The 17,452-nt window shown below is 34.1% G+C and overlaps 1 protein-coding gene across 1 annotated transcript in view; it reads right to left on the bottom strand.

Annotated features, from left to right (window-relative positions):
- The window catches only part of SGCZ (sarcoglycan zeta), a 174,503-nt gene that overhangs the window by 127,714 nt on the left and 29,337 nt on the right, over window positions 1-17,452 (bottom strand). The window lies entirely within an intron of this gene.

Raw genomic sequence — 17,452 nt, 5'->3', positions numbered from 1 at the left:
CTATAAAGGCTCTGACATGAGACCTTAACTACTATGTTTAATAAACACTGATGAATGTATCTTCTATTAGTTGGTCTAAAAGTTTTCTTTAAAATCTATTTGTACATTTTCCCAGCTACGATCTTTACAGTTCAAATGTGCACAGAAGTAATTTGAAGTAATGTGTTTAATGTTTCCACTCCTAATTTTATAGTTTTTATCTATTCTTCCATGAGAGCCATTCTTTATAATGCATAGCTTTCCATTCTATGATCTATTTCTCCAATATTTTATTCTCAAGATGCAATGAGAAGAGTTTCATGGTATATTTGAAGTGGAAATTTAGGTATGGATGGATGGATGGATGGATGGAGTAGGATAATAGCATACTTTAGGTGTTCAGGACTTCTCTGAATTCATAGTTTGGTGTCTGATTAAGCCATTGGCCTCAAGTTTTCAGAAGTTCTAAAGTTCATGTGCCTTATTATAGATATAGACAGAATACTACCTTCACCAAAACAACAGTGAGTGGACAACAAAAGATCATCCACTGTAGAGAAAACTATTTTGTTCTTAACCAAAATAAATTTACTCAGATAATGGAAGTAGGGTTATGGAAGATTATTTTACAACTTATTGTTAATTTTTGCAGTTAGAAAATCCAAAACCTTAGGACATATAAAGATGGGTTTAGACCTTTTCCAGCGCCTTCATATAGTAAAAAACATTTAAAGGTGTGAAGAACTTAAATACCTTCCCTTTTTCTACTTATGTGGAGCTTGTGATTTTTTCCTTTATATGAAGCTTAAGAGCATATATGAAGTTTGAAACTTTAAATGTACCTATATAAAGTCCTCTCTCCTTAATTTTAAGAAATTATAATCAATTTCACATCAATAACTGTGCTTACAATTACAAAACTAATTAATCCTATTCTGTTTAATTTTCTCATTAAATAACATATTAAAAATAATTAAAAACTACAGTTTCCCTAGCAGGGGACAGACCTCTGCAGAGCACAGTTAAATTGTTTTTGCAGACAGGGACAAAAACTGGTACTCCTACTTATAAAATACTTTGAAGAAAAAATATTTTCTATTTCTGAGTTCAACTAATAATCTTCAGAAAAATATTAGGCACTGTGACACTGAAAGAGCATATTTAAAAAAAAAGACATAATGTGTGACTTTGACATGTGGTTGTATACTCTTGAATGCTAGAAACACTTAAAAACAGGTTACCACTGTTTTCTCGTTATTTAAAATTAAATTACATTGTTTAGCTGATTTATTATTAAGTCTGTGTAGGTAGGGGAAATGATCAAAAAAAAAAAAAAAAAAAAAAAAAAAAAAAAAAAAAAAAAAATCAGCTGACTCCAGGCTAATATCCTTGAGCTCCTGAATGCCACAGCTAGATAGTCAGACATAGTGACTGTGACTGTTATCATCATCCAAAACAGCCTCACAAAAAACAACTAGAGTTTTGTCCACATGACACTTAACATATATTTTCACATTACCCTCACAGAAAACATAAAAAAATACAGGCAAATAGGAGAATAATTTGTCTGATTACTAAAATTATTTGGATGGCAGAGAGTCAAACAACAAACAGTGAGATAATGGTACTTTCTGAGATACAGGAGATATTGTTCTGTTAACTGATCCCTGGCAGTTTTCTTCTACTAATTTCTTGTAGTTTTTTTTTCAAATCTCTACCTGAAATACATGAGTTATGATAAAAGAAAAACAAATTAAAATAAAAACAAACAAATCCACAAATAAACAAAAAAAACTAACCAACCAACAAAAAATTTCCAAACAAATAAAACCAAAAAAACCAACCAAACCACCCCCACTAAAACCCCAAACCACCAAACCAAAATCTATGCAAGATATTTGCCTACATTGTCAGTTAAAATTCACCACACTGCACCCATAGTCATTTTTTGGCTTTGGAATTGTGAAATCTATCCCAACCAAAACTTTATAACTCTCCATAAAACATTCCTGGGTATGCATTCTCTATTGCACTGTGACCATCAAAGCAACTAAGGATTAGAATAACCCTTGTAAAATGATAACCGATGAGGCAAGACAGCAAGGCAGCAAGGAGATTAAATAATGCAGAAATAATTCAGAGAAAAAAACCCATAAAAATATTAACATCCCACTTGTGGCTTTGTGAAAATATTTTTCTTTCAAACACAAACCAGAAAGTATAGTTTCATCATGTCTATGGATTTATTTTCACTCTGCAGAGCACCCAACTGTCTCAACTGTGCAGAGCAAAAAATGTGGACCCCCAGCTTTTGAAAGGAGCCCATGAAGTCAAACTCCACATTGTAAATAAACTATTGCTGTATTGATTTTTGCTATTCCTACTGAATTGTTCTATTACCCAAGAAAATATTTAATATTTATGACTTTAAAAATAAATACACATCAGAATTCTGAGAGTAGAAGAGTAGGTGTCTAAGCATGGACTGTTGAAAATAGATTATTTGCATAAATGCTTCAAAACTAATTTTACTTATCCTATAACTGCATTAATATAACACATTTGATTTATTACTTGTGTTACAGTTTACCTGGTAAAAATCCAGCTGTGCTTAGTATTGTACAAAAAGAAGATAAAACTCGCTGCTATCTATAACATAAACCTCATAATCTAATAAATCATAGGCATTGGATAATGAATGTGACTGCAAGAAACAAGTAATGGAAAATTATGTGTGCATTAGTATGAACTTGAATTTACATACACAGTAGAATTAGTCATACTTAAAGTATACAAATTTAAATATGGAAATAAACAAACCTAATTACTAAGCATGCTTTAACAACAACCCCTAAAATTTCTACACTATTTGGCATCAGCCAGTTGTCTTCCATACAGAAGACAGGCTCTGCCACAGGGTCTTGCAAGGAGAGGATCCCAGGGAAGTGGGGAATGCACATATATTTGTGTTAGCAGTGCTGATAAACCTGGCAGGTATTCATGCCCAACTTCATTTAAAATGTGATAATGTTCCAAATAAAATTCAAATTAATTACCTGAAAGCTAGTTTCACTGCTGTTGAAATCAAATTACCACTATTCTTAGATTCACAGCCAGTCACAGTAACAGGAAGCAAGGTGATAAACTGAGAGCACTTAAACAAGGAGGGTGATTTACTCAGGACTACAAAAGGACTAGAACTGTATGTTTGATGGATGAAAAAAAGGATCCAATAGCAAAAAATACCTAGGTTGGGCGTCAAGATCACAGTAAGCATTCAGCTGCAGATTTCAATGGATATTAAAGTTTTTGGTAGAGGCACAGAGCACGTAGCTCCAAGTTTGAGAAAAGAGATGTGTTCCAATCCAGCATTTTATGTGTGTCTTAAATGGTGTAGAATAGCTGTCTTGGTTTGGGCCAGTGTTAATTTTTTGCAGTAGCCAGGGCAGGGGCGGGGGGGGCGGGGTGGCTACTAGGACACTGTTTTCTATACTTCCTCAGGTAGTTGCTGAGGATGGAAAGAAAGGAGGAGAAGGTTCCTGTAAGCTGAGAAAACATGCTGCGGGAAGGTGTCCAGTATTATTTATTGCCAAGTGCTTTCCTTTTGAATAGTTTCTTTTCTCATGCCTTTTGTCATTAGTATTTTTTTTTTGTTACTTTTTGTTGTCTTAACTAATTGCTGTTTCCAGGAAATTGCTCTTATCTCAATCCATGTTTTTTTTTTCATTTTTTTGCCTCCAAAGGGGGCAAAAAGAAGGGGGGAGGGGAATTTGCCTGTTGTTTTAGATGGAACACTAAATTCAAGAACACCATTTCTAACTCACCACAATAACAAACTTCAGAAAACACTGGAATGGTGGGGAAATGCAAAGCATTAACAGAAGCCATATAGAAACAGAGCACAGCTTAAGGGAATGCCACAGATAAAGAGGGACAGAGTTAGAAACAGAGATGCTGATTTTTGCATTTTTTCTTCTACCCTTTCTTGAAGTCAGTGGAACTGTTACTGCATTTCAGGAGAAAGCCTTCATGTACTTGGCCTGTGCTGCAAAGGCTATCTAGGTCTATGCAATTCCCACTTAATACATCAGAGATAGGTGAAAGAACAGGATCATTCCTACTGTTGTAATCTAGAGCTAACATGGCCTTGTCAGAGAGATACAGCTTTTCTCTGAACTATTTCTGCTCAGCATTTTAACCTCTATATACTTCTTAGAGGATCAATTATAATTTATACAAATTACTGTAGGTTACAGTTCCAGTCTCTCATATGTCTGTACCTCCATCTATTATTCCTGCAACTTCATTATTAACTATAAACTATTTATTAACCTTCTTTAACATTTATCACCTTAAAAACTTCTGCTCACACATCCAAACCCCTCAATGAAGTACAGTCTTCTGAAGCATTACTTTGACTTTCTTCAGTGACTCAGCCACTTGATAATTAGCAAAGTCCCTACCAAGATTGATCACCTAGTCTAATTAAATACTCAGTGTGAACATTTCCTGATTAAATTCAATTGCATTATGCAAAATTAACGCCAGACCCAGACACCTATTCTTTGCTCGAGGAATTTGTGCCAGCAGTACTCTCTTTTATATCTTTATTTCATCCCAGCTTCAGTTTTCAACTTTTTTTATTATAAAAATATTAGTATTTTTCATAACTCTAATACATAAAATATAGAAATGCTATCCTTCTGCAGGGTAAAATAACAAATAAAAAGAATAACAGCTGAACATGAGAACACTTCCTCCTCCAAAATCAGCGAGACTTAGCAGGATCACTGTCAGGATCACTCCAATTCAGGGGGACACCAGACTGTCACTCTCAACTGTTAAAGCACAGACTACTGCATAAATCGATATTCCACATAATTGAATATAAAATAAAAAAAGCCAATACAATCTGATTTTTTTGTACCATTGCACAACAATGCTGTCCATTGTGGCCATGAAGCCATAAAAAGTATCATTAAATCCAGAATTCAATTGTTTTTTCCAGAAAGCCTAATAAAATTAAATCCCCTCTTTAGAAAGTAAGAACTTTTGAAATTTGGAGATACTGTCCCAGTGAACTGTGTCACAACAATGCCCTTGTGATATATGCAGATACGATGCTTTGAAAATTAAAGAGTACTGTAGAGACAAAAAAAGACCTAAAACCACAAAGAAAAATAACAGCTAGTAAGCTCACAGTTCATACAATTCATACAGAAAAGGAGCCAGGTAGCGATATTTTGCAGTTCTAAACAAATAAGATCACAGTAACAGGTAATGTTTTAGTGAAATTCAATTGTGAAGGTATTTCCCTTCTGTTGGGGTTTTATGGTTTTTTTTTGTTTGTTTGTTTTTGTTTTTTTTTTGTTTTTTTTTTTTTTGTTTTGGGTTTTTTTTTTGGTTTTGTTTCATTTTTTGTTGGGTTTTTTTTTGTCTGTTTGTTTTTTTTTTTTGTTTTTACATTTCTGAACTTAGAGTCAGACACACTTATTTTAGGACCTAGCTAATAAAGCATTTTTTTTTCTAGAATCAAGCTGGCATCCTCCACCTTCACAACCTTTCTTCCAAATTCAGTTCACACCACTCCTCCACAGGAGGAGGGCCACAGGATCCTCACACATCCTGAAACAATCTTCACCTTCAGCCTAATTTTATTAACATAAAAGAGAAATTAATGTCTGAACACAGCATGGCATCTAGACATCTTTATACTGAAAATATCTTAATTTATACTTTGGGAACACTTGATCAAATTTTGAAAAAATAGTCTTGAAAGTTAAAAAAAAAAAGGCAAGAACCTACAAAAAGACAAAAAGAATCAAACGTGAAGAAGGTAAAACCACCACAAAACTCTTGTTGCACCTAAATGATCATTATTCTACCTAAATAACGCAAGCAGAGCTGTATATTAAAATGGGGAAGCATAGGAAAATAATATATTTCACATCTCAATTGAAAGAAACAATCTTATATAAATGATTTATCAGCCAGAAAACTAAATTTAGAGAATAACTGAGGAGCAGCTAAATTCATTATGGTTGTAAATGACCATTATAAAATCTTTTGCCAACACTGTTAAATGGGTTTTCACTCTATATCTTACAGTAAAGTGAAAGATGAATTTGAAAGGCCTTTTCAATTTGGTAAACAAAAAAATTTCATGATTTAATCTCTGGATAAACTAGAACAAAGTTTCCTGTCTATAAATGCAACTATACTAAAACTTTCATGCTAACTTTGCAACACAATTACAGGGTAGCAAACAGAACATTAAAAGGATTAATAGTCACATGTAATGATAACTTCACCACCAACCATCAAAAAAAGATTAAGTAAACAGCAAAAAGAAATAGCAAAGAAAGATTTAATCATCATCATAAGATTCATAACACCATGAAAAGCGGACATCAAAACCAGCTAGGTCTGCAATGTTGCCCTAATTACAGAGAGAGGCAATGGAGTATTTTGGCACTGAGTGGGGGTCACTACAATGTTTATTCAATACCACCAAGGCCATTGCTGGGATAATGGTTTCAGCAGGAAACACCAGGCACTGGAAAGCAGGAGTTTGCCATCTCTGCCAGAGCAGAGCAGAGAGTCCCCTTAAAACCCCTGCTAAACTTCTGTGGCCCACCAGCTCCCACCTTTCCTTTTGTATACTTTTGCTATCAATACTGCTGTTGTTAGCATGCTTTTAGTAAAGTGTTATTTACTGTCCCTTCCTTACCAAAAGGGGATGAGAAAAGGGAGTGGCTTCCTTGCAGTTCAATTTTCCTGATGGTGTTAAAACCAACACAAATGTTAATGGTTTAAGGTTTGTATACTAACCAAACTAGTTTCATTCTTTTTAACTTGAAGTTGACTGCTTTTTCCTGTTTTATAATGTATCATATGAAATATTCTTTTCCCATTCATGAAAGTTAGCAAATACTTTATAGCAACTAAATCTGAACAAAGGGGAACTGTATATCTGCCTATGACTGCAAAACCAGTGTTTTAAGAAAATACCATTAAAAAAACCTTAACATCAAGATGGTGAATTTACCATATTTGACTAGCAGAATATTCAGAGCAGCTCAATGAAGGTATTTTCAAGAATGCCTATGAGTGGTTTCTGCACAAAATCTTGTGCTTGTCAAGGAGAAACAGAACCTTTCAGCTACATTTATGCTTGCTTAGATCCCAAGGGCATTTTTAGGCCTCCCTAATTAAGGCAAAGCTTTACCAGTGCTCCTGCAGTTGCAGGTAATTGGCAATCACTAACAGCAGGGTTCTGATGAGGATTTACTTTGTTAAAGTAGAAAAAAAAATAACCAAACAAAAATAAGAAGAGAAATATGTTTTCTTCTTTTATTTATCTAAGGCTAAGCTTACAAACAATGCTAATAAATTTCAATTTAGCTTAGATTCTACTAGGTGAGCTATTTTATCAGTAAGTTACATGAAAAATTCAAAGATCAAGCCATCAAAACAGGGATTTCTCATAGCTGCAAAATGTTGAATTTTAATAGTAAATGTTAAACTTTAAACAGCAAGTTTATGGATTTTTAACAAATACTGATAATACAGAGACAGAGGGGGAAAAACCACAGGAAATTATTCATTTTTCCTGAAAACACAGAAATATATTAAACATTATATATGAGATAATAATTGCTACATATAATGTGATGTGGCATAACCCTTCAAGTAACTGTTGCACGAAGTGAGGACCCCATCCTCACCACCTGAGTTTTCCAGGCCTCTCTATTTTGAGAAAGAGTTCCAAGAGGTGAGCTACCAGCAGTGGATGAGGACTGAAGCAAGGACTAATTGGGAGAATTCAACTCATGCAAATCAGTGGGACCCAATGGGCTGAATGAGGGTGCTGAGAAAACTGGCTGATGTACCTGCAAAGCTATCTTTGAAAAGTCATGGAGATCAGGGAAAGTCCACGACAACTGGTGAAAGACAGCAGTTACACCCACCTTCAAAAGAGGGCAAAAGGACAATCCAAGGCTGTGGACAGGTGGATAAGTATGTGAGTAAAAGTGGCTGGAGAATTAGACACGAAAGATAATGATTAATGCTCATCCCCTATCTGGAGACTGGTGACTGGTGACAAGTGAACTACAGGGGCCTCTTGTTTCAGTGTCTTTATCAGCGACTTGGAGGAGTCAATAAAGGTGGGCTGTCAAGACATTTTACTGAGATATTATTAGTCAGATATAGTTGTAAATTTGGACAAATTCTCAAATTTTCTGTTTATAATCTGTATGTAGATATATATATATGTCTTTCTGTGTACATACTCACATAAATAGTAGTTACCCCAAGAGCAAACTGCCTAATGAAAAACTTAATCATGTTGAATTTATCTCTGATGAAACACCATTGGACACCCTCTACCAAGGAGCTGGAAAATGTAAGAAAGCTCTTTTATACAACACTTACAAGAATAAACCTATAAACTGGTATGATATCACCCTTTGTTGTTACACAAAGAAAAAAAAAATCATTAAAAGGTATTTATTGCAGCCTTTACAGAGAAGTTCTTGCACATTTCTGTAGGTCATATATGAACACATTCTTCTCTTATATTTTTGTTTCTATGAATCATCTCCTCTTCTCCTTAAAGTTTTACCTATGTTAAGTGTAGGAACCATTCACTCAGTGAACATAAGTGTCTTATGTGGCCTTTCTGATTGATCAATACTAATAAATCCAGTTTTGATAAGAAGTGCTACCATTTCATCTGTGTATTTTGTATATATTTCTATAGTCACTGAAATGTCTTGAACATTAAATAAGCAAAGCACAAGATGAATGATACAGAATTAAAATACTTCTGAAAATTTATCTATTCCTAAATAAAGACGTAAAAAAAGAGAGAGATGATTGAATGAAATATTTTCTGGAAATAATTATCCTTGCTTTGCTTGGTAAAAAAAGATATACTTTATACAAAATATGCACACTATCAGATGGGCACCTAGGCTCTGTATCCACCTTTAACTACAAACATTACACTTTTACCAGCTTAGAACAATTAGGCGGATTATTGTGCTGCATCAAATAACAGGTCAAGAAGCAATAAATATTGAAGTAAATATCTCTATGTTCTGAGACTTAAATTTAGTCTTGAATTCTCTACCGTTTTCCCCTGCAGTGGTGCAGAGAGACAGGGAATGGGGGTTATGGTCAGCTCATCACATGTCTGTGCCATTCCTACTCACACCCTTACTACCCTCTCTTCAGTGTGCACCTTTTCAGAGAAGCCACCCCCACACAAACCCAACACAGCATTAAAAATACTTTAAGATGGGAGACTTGTTTCTGAAAAAAGTTCATCTAAAAAGTGAAAACTTTCTTCTGAATCTTCATGGTGGAACAAACAGGCACCTGTCAAGTATTAGGAGTATAAATACTGGCTCTTTCATTTTTATATGAAATTCAAAGTGTAAAGGTCAAGAGAAAATCAAGAAGTACATTGATAAATTGAGGAGAAAGTTTAGGGATAAGACAAAGTATTAAAGGACTACGAAAAATGTTGCAAAGCCTTATACTTCATTTTGAAAGACTCACAGAGCTTCATCTTTGAAGTTATGGACAGGAGTCAAAGTTAAGGAACTACAATCAAAAACCCCACTCATTATGTGAAAAAAATTCTATAACGATCTTGATACAGTACCTAGGAACTAAATATAAAAGCAAGGTACTATACATACTGTACTATCAAATGAATGGACTCTCTTGTTAATATTACAGAGGAAGTTTGATGAATTGGCCACAGTAGTTCTTGTACCAGCTATGTGATAAATTAATTCTCTCTCCTCTTTTCTTTTTCTTTTAAATTAAATTGCAGTACTCTTAGAGAAGCTAATCACATTAGAGCAATTATGATAGCTGCTACACAGACATAAAAAATGACACTATTTTTGATGTTTGCAAATTAACACAACAGGAGAGAGAGATTACAATGAAATATCTATCAAGTGGTTAAACAGAGATACGTGGCTGATGGCCACATATCACAACCATACCTTTCTAAGCAATAACACCATTCTGTGTAGGTCTATGGAAAGAGTGCTATAACATAGCCAAAATCACAGAATACTGTGTATAATTAAACCTCTCCAACAGATATGTTGAAGAGTATGTGAACAAAAGAGGCACTGTTGATTAGATCTTGCTGACCAGAACAGAAGATCAGAATGTGGTCTGAACTTAGCAATTCTGATCTTTTAAAAATAGAACACAGATGAGATGCTGTAAAAGAAATACAGTAATTCTGTCACTTATTGTGAGAGACTGTCACGTTATCTAAGGATTTTAATAATTGGATCATAACACTTATAAAGAAGGGGACTATGTATAACTCCCTATGCTCACTGCTTAAGCTGAAACTCCTTGTTCTGGACACTTGTTTAATGAACATCATTTCTATAGCAATGATGCTCTGGCAAAAGTGTCTCATAGCCTTCCAGCACTTAAAGGGAGCTTATGAAAAGGAAGGAGAGTGACAATTTACACATGCAGATAGTGATAGGACAGTAGGGAACAGTTTTAAACTAAGAGAGGTGAGATTTAGATTAGAAGCTAGGGAAAAAATCTTACTGCGAGGATGATGAAGCACTGGACAACGTTGCACTGAGAACCTGTGGATGTCCTATTCCCAGAAGTGTTCAAAGCCAGGTTGGATGGGGCCCTGAGCAAACAGATCCAATGAGCAGTATCCTTGCCATCAGTGAAGCGGTTGGAATTAGATGATCTTTAAGGTCCCTTCCAACCCAAGCCTTTCTACTGTTCTGTGAAAATCAGGTTCAGTTAGCATACTCTCCTTTAAGTTCAGGGCATCCTGAAAAGGCATCATAGGTAACTTACAAGCAGCACCTAAACTTACAAAATACAAATTCACAATATCCATCCAATGTGCATACACTATTATAGTTTGCTATTTTACAAATAACACTTTTGTAAATCCCAGATGTAGATACTCTGGTATTCTGAATTGCGAACATAGTATCTCCAAAAAAGCAAAGCTAACAGAAAAGTCTATGTTGTCAGAAACTAGTATGACAGCTTATTGTATTTGAATTTTTATGAAGATTAATTTATTTTAAGCAGTACTATATAAATCCTACTGTAACTAATAAAAAGAAGTTCTTTGGAAGGGATTTTAAGTACCAGTGGCTGCGGCTACTCCTTTGAAAATTATTCCCTGGACAACCAAGAATTTTAAGCAGTGGAGTTTTGTTTGGATATGCATTATTCAACTATCAAAAAAGTCCCCAAAAGACTACAAACATCAATTGAAAACCAAAATCAATAGTAACATGGTACTTATGATAATCTACTCATTATCCAGAAAAATGAAGCACTAAGACTAACCTCATGACTAATTGCATTTTTGCACTGCACAATGCTTTTTTGCCAAATCTCCCCTTACCACAGTTAAACTGGACAATTGGAATGCAAATTGAATTATCAGCTTACAAAAGCTGTACAAGGAAGCACTACACAAAACAAATCAATATGGGTGAAATGAGAGAAAACAGCTTCATTCCTGAGGAAGAGCCATCCTAAAGTAGAAGTCGAAGGTGAAGTAGTGCAGAGTTATAGCTGCTATTTCTTACATTCCTCTACAGCCTGAGTAAATTAGCATATTTACATACACTCTGATCTCCTCAGTTTAGCCTCAATCCTGTTAAGGCCAAAGAAATGACAAGCACCTGCTGCATGAGAGGAATGGTATATGAATGGGATCAGAGCTATCTATGGAAGTCTACATCCTTTGTTGTGGTCATTTGGAGAACAATATCCTAAATACTCTTGCCTTCATTATTCAAAACCATGGATCTATTAATATATAAACAGTTCTTTAATGCAAGTGAATGTTTTAAAATACTAGTGGCCATAAATCATAATCTAGCATACTTTTACATAACTGTAAGTATATTCTAAATTTCAGAGCCCATGAAGCATTTATTATTTTTTTTTGTATCAATATATGCAAGCCATATGTATTAATTTTCAATGCAGTTAGAAAACTTTCACTGCTCTACAGTACAGTAGAGCTTTTTTTAAAACAAATACTGAGCCAGTGTAACACACAGAATAAATGACAGATAAATGTACTGTGAAGTCAAATACTACTATGAATTATATTTGTATTGCTTCTGTCATGTACAATTACATAAACTTACAATAAGCAAACATTTGGATAAGACCAAGGACATTTGACATATTTATTAACAGAAAAGATGTACAGGTTTTCAGAGAGCAATTATAAAAAAAACCAAAAACAAACCAGTACTTTTCAAACCAGTCACAGATAAAATAGGTGAGATTTTGCCAGGAAAATTAAGTTGTAAAAGTTGATATCACTTTGAATGTATTACAAATAATTGTACTTATGCTTGGCTATTGTCTATGAGTTATTATAGAGTAGAATCTAAAATATCTATTGCAACCAAACAGTTCTTTCTGTGAAATGGAGGCATAAGAAATCCTTCTCTGAAGTTGAATTTGGTCTTTGACTTGGGAGTTCTACAACTGGGATCTGAGTTTCCTTGATTTGTCAAACTCCTTTTGAGATTTTTAATTGCTGGAAAAAAATCATAAGTAAAACTGTCATTCTATTAAGGTTAATAGCAAGTCTTCAAACTCATTCTATGATTTAAGAATGTCATCTGCAAACACAAGGGTAGATTATTTTTTAACTTGATAATAAGATATCATACTTGTTTTAATAAATAAAGAAGTTTGAATTTCCTGCATACATGACATCTCTTTTGCCCAGGACAATTTTTCTTCAAGCATGGGCAAATGCAGTCTATTAATGAAAGTTTTCAGAAGTGGAAAATACAGATCTCCATTCCTCTTTGCATAGGCTTGCATACATGTCTGCAAATTGTATGACCCACCTGTATTCCATCTATTCTTACCCTACACTTGTATCTAAATAGCATTTATGGCATGTTTCATCTTAGAAGAGATCTGATATGGTGCATACAGTAAACATCCTTTGCTTGGATTGCTAGAATGGATGTTCTTAGCATATTCAAAACCAGTATCCAGTAACAAATAAGCTAGGTGCAAGGACTGACTAATATTGTTTTTCCATTATTTTAACACTGTCAAATGCAAAAAAAATAGATTCTGTGTTTGTTCCTTATAATTAAAAAAAAAGGACTGACAGATCAGCTTTTCACTCTGATATGAAAAGATGACTAACAGCTTCCTCTTCTTAACACAGAAAAAAAATCTTTGTTTTCATCTAGATCAAAGATCTGCTTGATAGAGCAGGACAAAGTTGATAAGTGTTCTTCATTCTAAATTCACACACCTCAAATTTTACTGCAGAACACTCGTACTTTACAGTCCCTAACTAGCTTGATCCTCATTTCCTGAACTTCTTGAAGGCCTGCACAACCCTTGCAAATAACTCCAAGAGTGAATTTAAATTTATGGTTTTAGTCCAGGTGTGAATCTGCTGAAGATTATCTCCAGATCATTCCCACTTATGCTGCTTAATTCTCTAAACATGTGAAAACCAGTATTTTCTAATGAAACTAGATGGGCTCTAAATCACTAAAGGGTATTCAGTCCATGGGATATACAGTTCAGGACAATAAAAGCATGCTTACTATTTTGCCACTTTCACCCCAAAACTTTTAACTTTCTGAAGCAGATCAGAAAGATTAATCACTTTTCACTAACAAGAAAATGTATACTAAAAAGAGCCCTTCTCACAAGTATTTTGATATCTACTATCTATCTTCTGATATAAAACAGGGAAACGAGCCAAGTAGGCTGAACAGAAAACAAGAAAGGCAGCCACATACCCAGATGCTGCAGAAAAACAGAGATTTTTAGTTCACCATCTGGAGTCTACTGCTGCCAAGCACATCTTGTGAGTAGTCAATGGTACTGAATCCATTGCTGAGGCACATTACTAAGATGGCACAGGATTACACAAAGCTACTTCTCTAGTACCAGCAAGAAAGACTAACTGAAATTACATGTGTCAATCCAGTCTGAAGAAAACAGGCAGAAAAGAACTTTCCAAATGCAAAATTGCAGCTTTAAAGTCTGGGCAAAGCTTTTAAAAAATGAAATAATAATATTTGGGAGAACAATGGAATATTTTCATCAGCATTGTTTTGTATGTTTTTCTTCTGGAATATTTTGCTTTCTTTTCAAGTATGTTCCATGTACATTATCAATACACAGCTTTGGAATGTGGTCACATACCAGATGCAAGTATTTTAAACTATAAAGGGATACAAATAAAACAACAGAGAAAAATTATGCTATATGGTCTACATTCTATTCTCTTTCATTGTTGCAATTCTAGTTTACATGAGCACTAATCTGTATGAATTGAGTCAATCATCAGAAGCAATTAAAACACTACATAATTCATGCAGTCATCAGGTTGTTCCGTTAGCTGTAATTCTACTAAGCTCAAGATCATAATAAAAATCTTGGGACTTCTCAAGCATAATCAGTATGAAAATAATTTAGATGTGACTATCAGAGGACTGTAAAAGGCTGCTTTGTAAGCCTTAAGACATTATCTGCAGAGAGACACATGCAAACAGTAGGATTCTGTTTCAATTCTATTTTATTTTTTTACACTGTATACTTTTTTAGTTGCTGACTTAAAACAGGATTATACAACTAGAAGAGATATCCCTACTCATAAAGCTCAGTCCCTTGACCTTCACTAAGCAGTAACATTCCCTCAGTAAGATCTCTGATTTAATAATTTTCTCAATTACAGGCACTGGCTTTATCCAAGAACATCCAGAGAAGTGTAGCATCATGAATATTCACACACATGCTGTGGGAATATTGATAGAAAGGCACCATGGAAAATCACATCCACACTAGAGTGTAGTTAGCAAGTAAGTAAATAAAAAAATATTGTTCTTGGCAGTAGAAACTGTTAATATTTTTCTAAATTGTAAATTACGAGATCCTTGTCATAAGGGGCAGTGTGTGTTTATTTCTTCAAAGGGCAGACAGACTTTGATTTAGACAGGAATTGATTGCTAGATTCTGTGAGGAATCAAGACTAGTTCTCCAGTATAATCTGGACTGCAATGCACAGGTTATGGGATTTAATATGAACATCCCATTTTTACATTGCATTTGGCCCCTGTTCTGCTGGTCCTGGACACTTCCTTATTGCATCACCGTGTCTTGTCAGATATTATCAGTGGGTGAATGCCAAGCCTCCACTCATCCTTTTCCCCAGTTCCTGTCTGATCATATGAAAGAAACAGATAATCTTGTGAGTACCCAGCTCAGATTCCTTTAATACTTGTCATGTATGGTGATCTGCAGTTAAGCCCTTGCCAAACAAGAAAGGCTTTCCAACATTGCAGGTCTGTACATTGGTGTGATATGGCTAATGTATTTAAATTGTTATTTTCTGTAGTGAACTTTGATGTTTGAATTCAGTTAAATATGTACATTAAACAAAATTTAGCAGTCCAGCATACACACTGAAACAGTGATGTGAATTAACTACATCTCTATTACCAAAAGTTATTTGGATTTCAAATTGCTTTTAGTTTTCTGGACTGTAGAACCTTTTAATTCACTGCAATACCATTTACCCCCAAAATAGCAATGTTCTCTGTAACTTTGCATTTTCAGAGATGATTCCTTCTTCAGAACAAATTCTGAAAAATAAGGTGGTTATGGTAGTTGGGAAATTTGCCACTTACAGGATCAAAGCATATTTTCTGAGTATTATATATACAAGCCTGCATCAGACCAACATGATCACATCTATCTTCAATAGTTTGTATCACAAAGAACCTTTACAGTATTTTCATGTGTTGTGTGACAATGTACTGGTTTTATATATCAGAGCACAACAAAAGGAGCTTACATATGGGAACTTCTTGCCGGTTTTCAAGTTTCTTCTCCTTTTGATACTGTCCTGTCTTTTATTTCTATGTAACAAAATTTTGAGTGCCACTGTACTCACTCTAATCTCTGGATTTCCCCAGTAAATTCAAACCCATTTATTTATTTTCACTGACGAAAAGCATGTTCTGAAAAAGAACCAGAAAGTCACTAATTAAATCTTAATTTGATATATTAGTATAATATATTATATATTAGTATTATATATTTGATATATTAGTATTAATGCTATTTAGTCACTTCAAATATTTTTATGTGCTGTTTTATTAAATACTCTAGTAATTTGTGAAGTATTAAAAACAGTTGTGTTCATTGAGGAGAAATTCATCACATTTGCTTCATTCTCATATTTCAACATGTTTTTTAATGTAAATATGGTTTCTAATATAATGTTTGAATGTGGTTTCTACTATGTCTTGAAGATTTGAGATGTCTTGCAGCTAACACTCTGCAGCTTGACCCCCTCCCCTTTCTTTCTCATATATATATATATATTAGAAAGATATATAAATAGATAGATATATTCAGGAATATATTTCTGATCCAAAATAGCTGATAAGGTTTCTCCTTTAAATAGGTCCCAGTAATGGTTCTTCACTAAACTTTCTGTGTATATTCACTGTGAATCACTAGTGATGTAGCATAGTAGGTTGTAGACTATTTTTGAGAAAACTTTTCCCTCTAATTATAGCATTATCAACTTATCCAGAGAAGAAGTATAAATTTCTGTAAAGTTAAGAAACAAAATTGAAAGAAACTTCTGCCTAAAAAACCAACAAATAACTATCTTTTTCATTTAAATGATTGAAGAAGAGGAAGGTGGGATGTTGGTTTGAAAAGCTTTCAAAAATTTCTGAGGACCAAAGAGATTCATCAACCATATATTAAGGAAAAATTACATCAGCCTTTATTTCTTATATTTTGAATCTCAGCTAAGCTTTTTATTTCCAGTTAATTTTTTTTTTCTTTGTTTCTGAACTCAGCATGGATATATATGACTGGTCTACAAATGACTCAGAACGTTATGGGTGCTCTCATGTGTCATGAGAGAATGAGGAGTCAGCACCATCAGTGATGATCCTAGAGCATGCATCCACTGAGGAGAATTTGGTAAGATACTGCTACTGATGTAACCTACTAGAGAATTAACATATTATGCAAAATTTCTAATAGTGAATTTAGAAAATATAATTAACATTTTCTAAGACATTCAGTACTCCCAGATTAAATTAAAATGACTATTTCCATACTCTACTGTCATAACATAATTTTCAAAATAGAATATTCACATCTTCTACCTTTCTGTCAAAGATAGTTTTACTCCAGATTAGCATGCAATGATTTGAACACACTTCTTTATTTCAATAAGATTGGCAGTGCTTTGTTGCAAATAAAGCTATGAAACCAGTGCTCATTATAGTCCTTGATAAAATTTGTCTGTGCTAGGAAGGATGGAACTTGGCTTTTTCTTGAATGTCAGTATCAATTACCAGTGCCATTCAGGAAGGAAAGGACACAGCATTATATAAAGGTTATTATACTAGAA

This window comes from Vidua macroura, chromosome 4 (assembly GCF_024509145.1).
Source record: "Vidua macroura isolate BioBank_ID:100142 chromosome 4, ASM2450914v1, whole genome shotgun sequence".
In the NCBI taxonomy this organism is placed as follows: domain Eukaryota; kingdom Metazoa; phylum Chordata; class Aves; order Passeriformes; family Viduidae; genus Vidua; species Vidua macroura.
The sequence above is the reverse complement of the archived record's forward strand: the minus strand, read 5'-3'. Positions and strand labels throughout refer to the sequence as shown.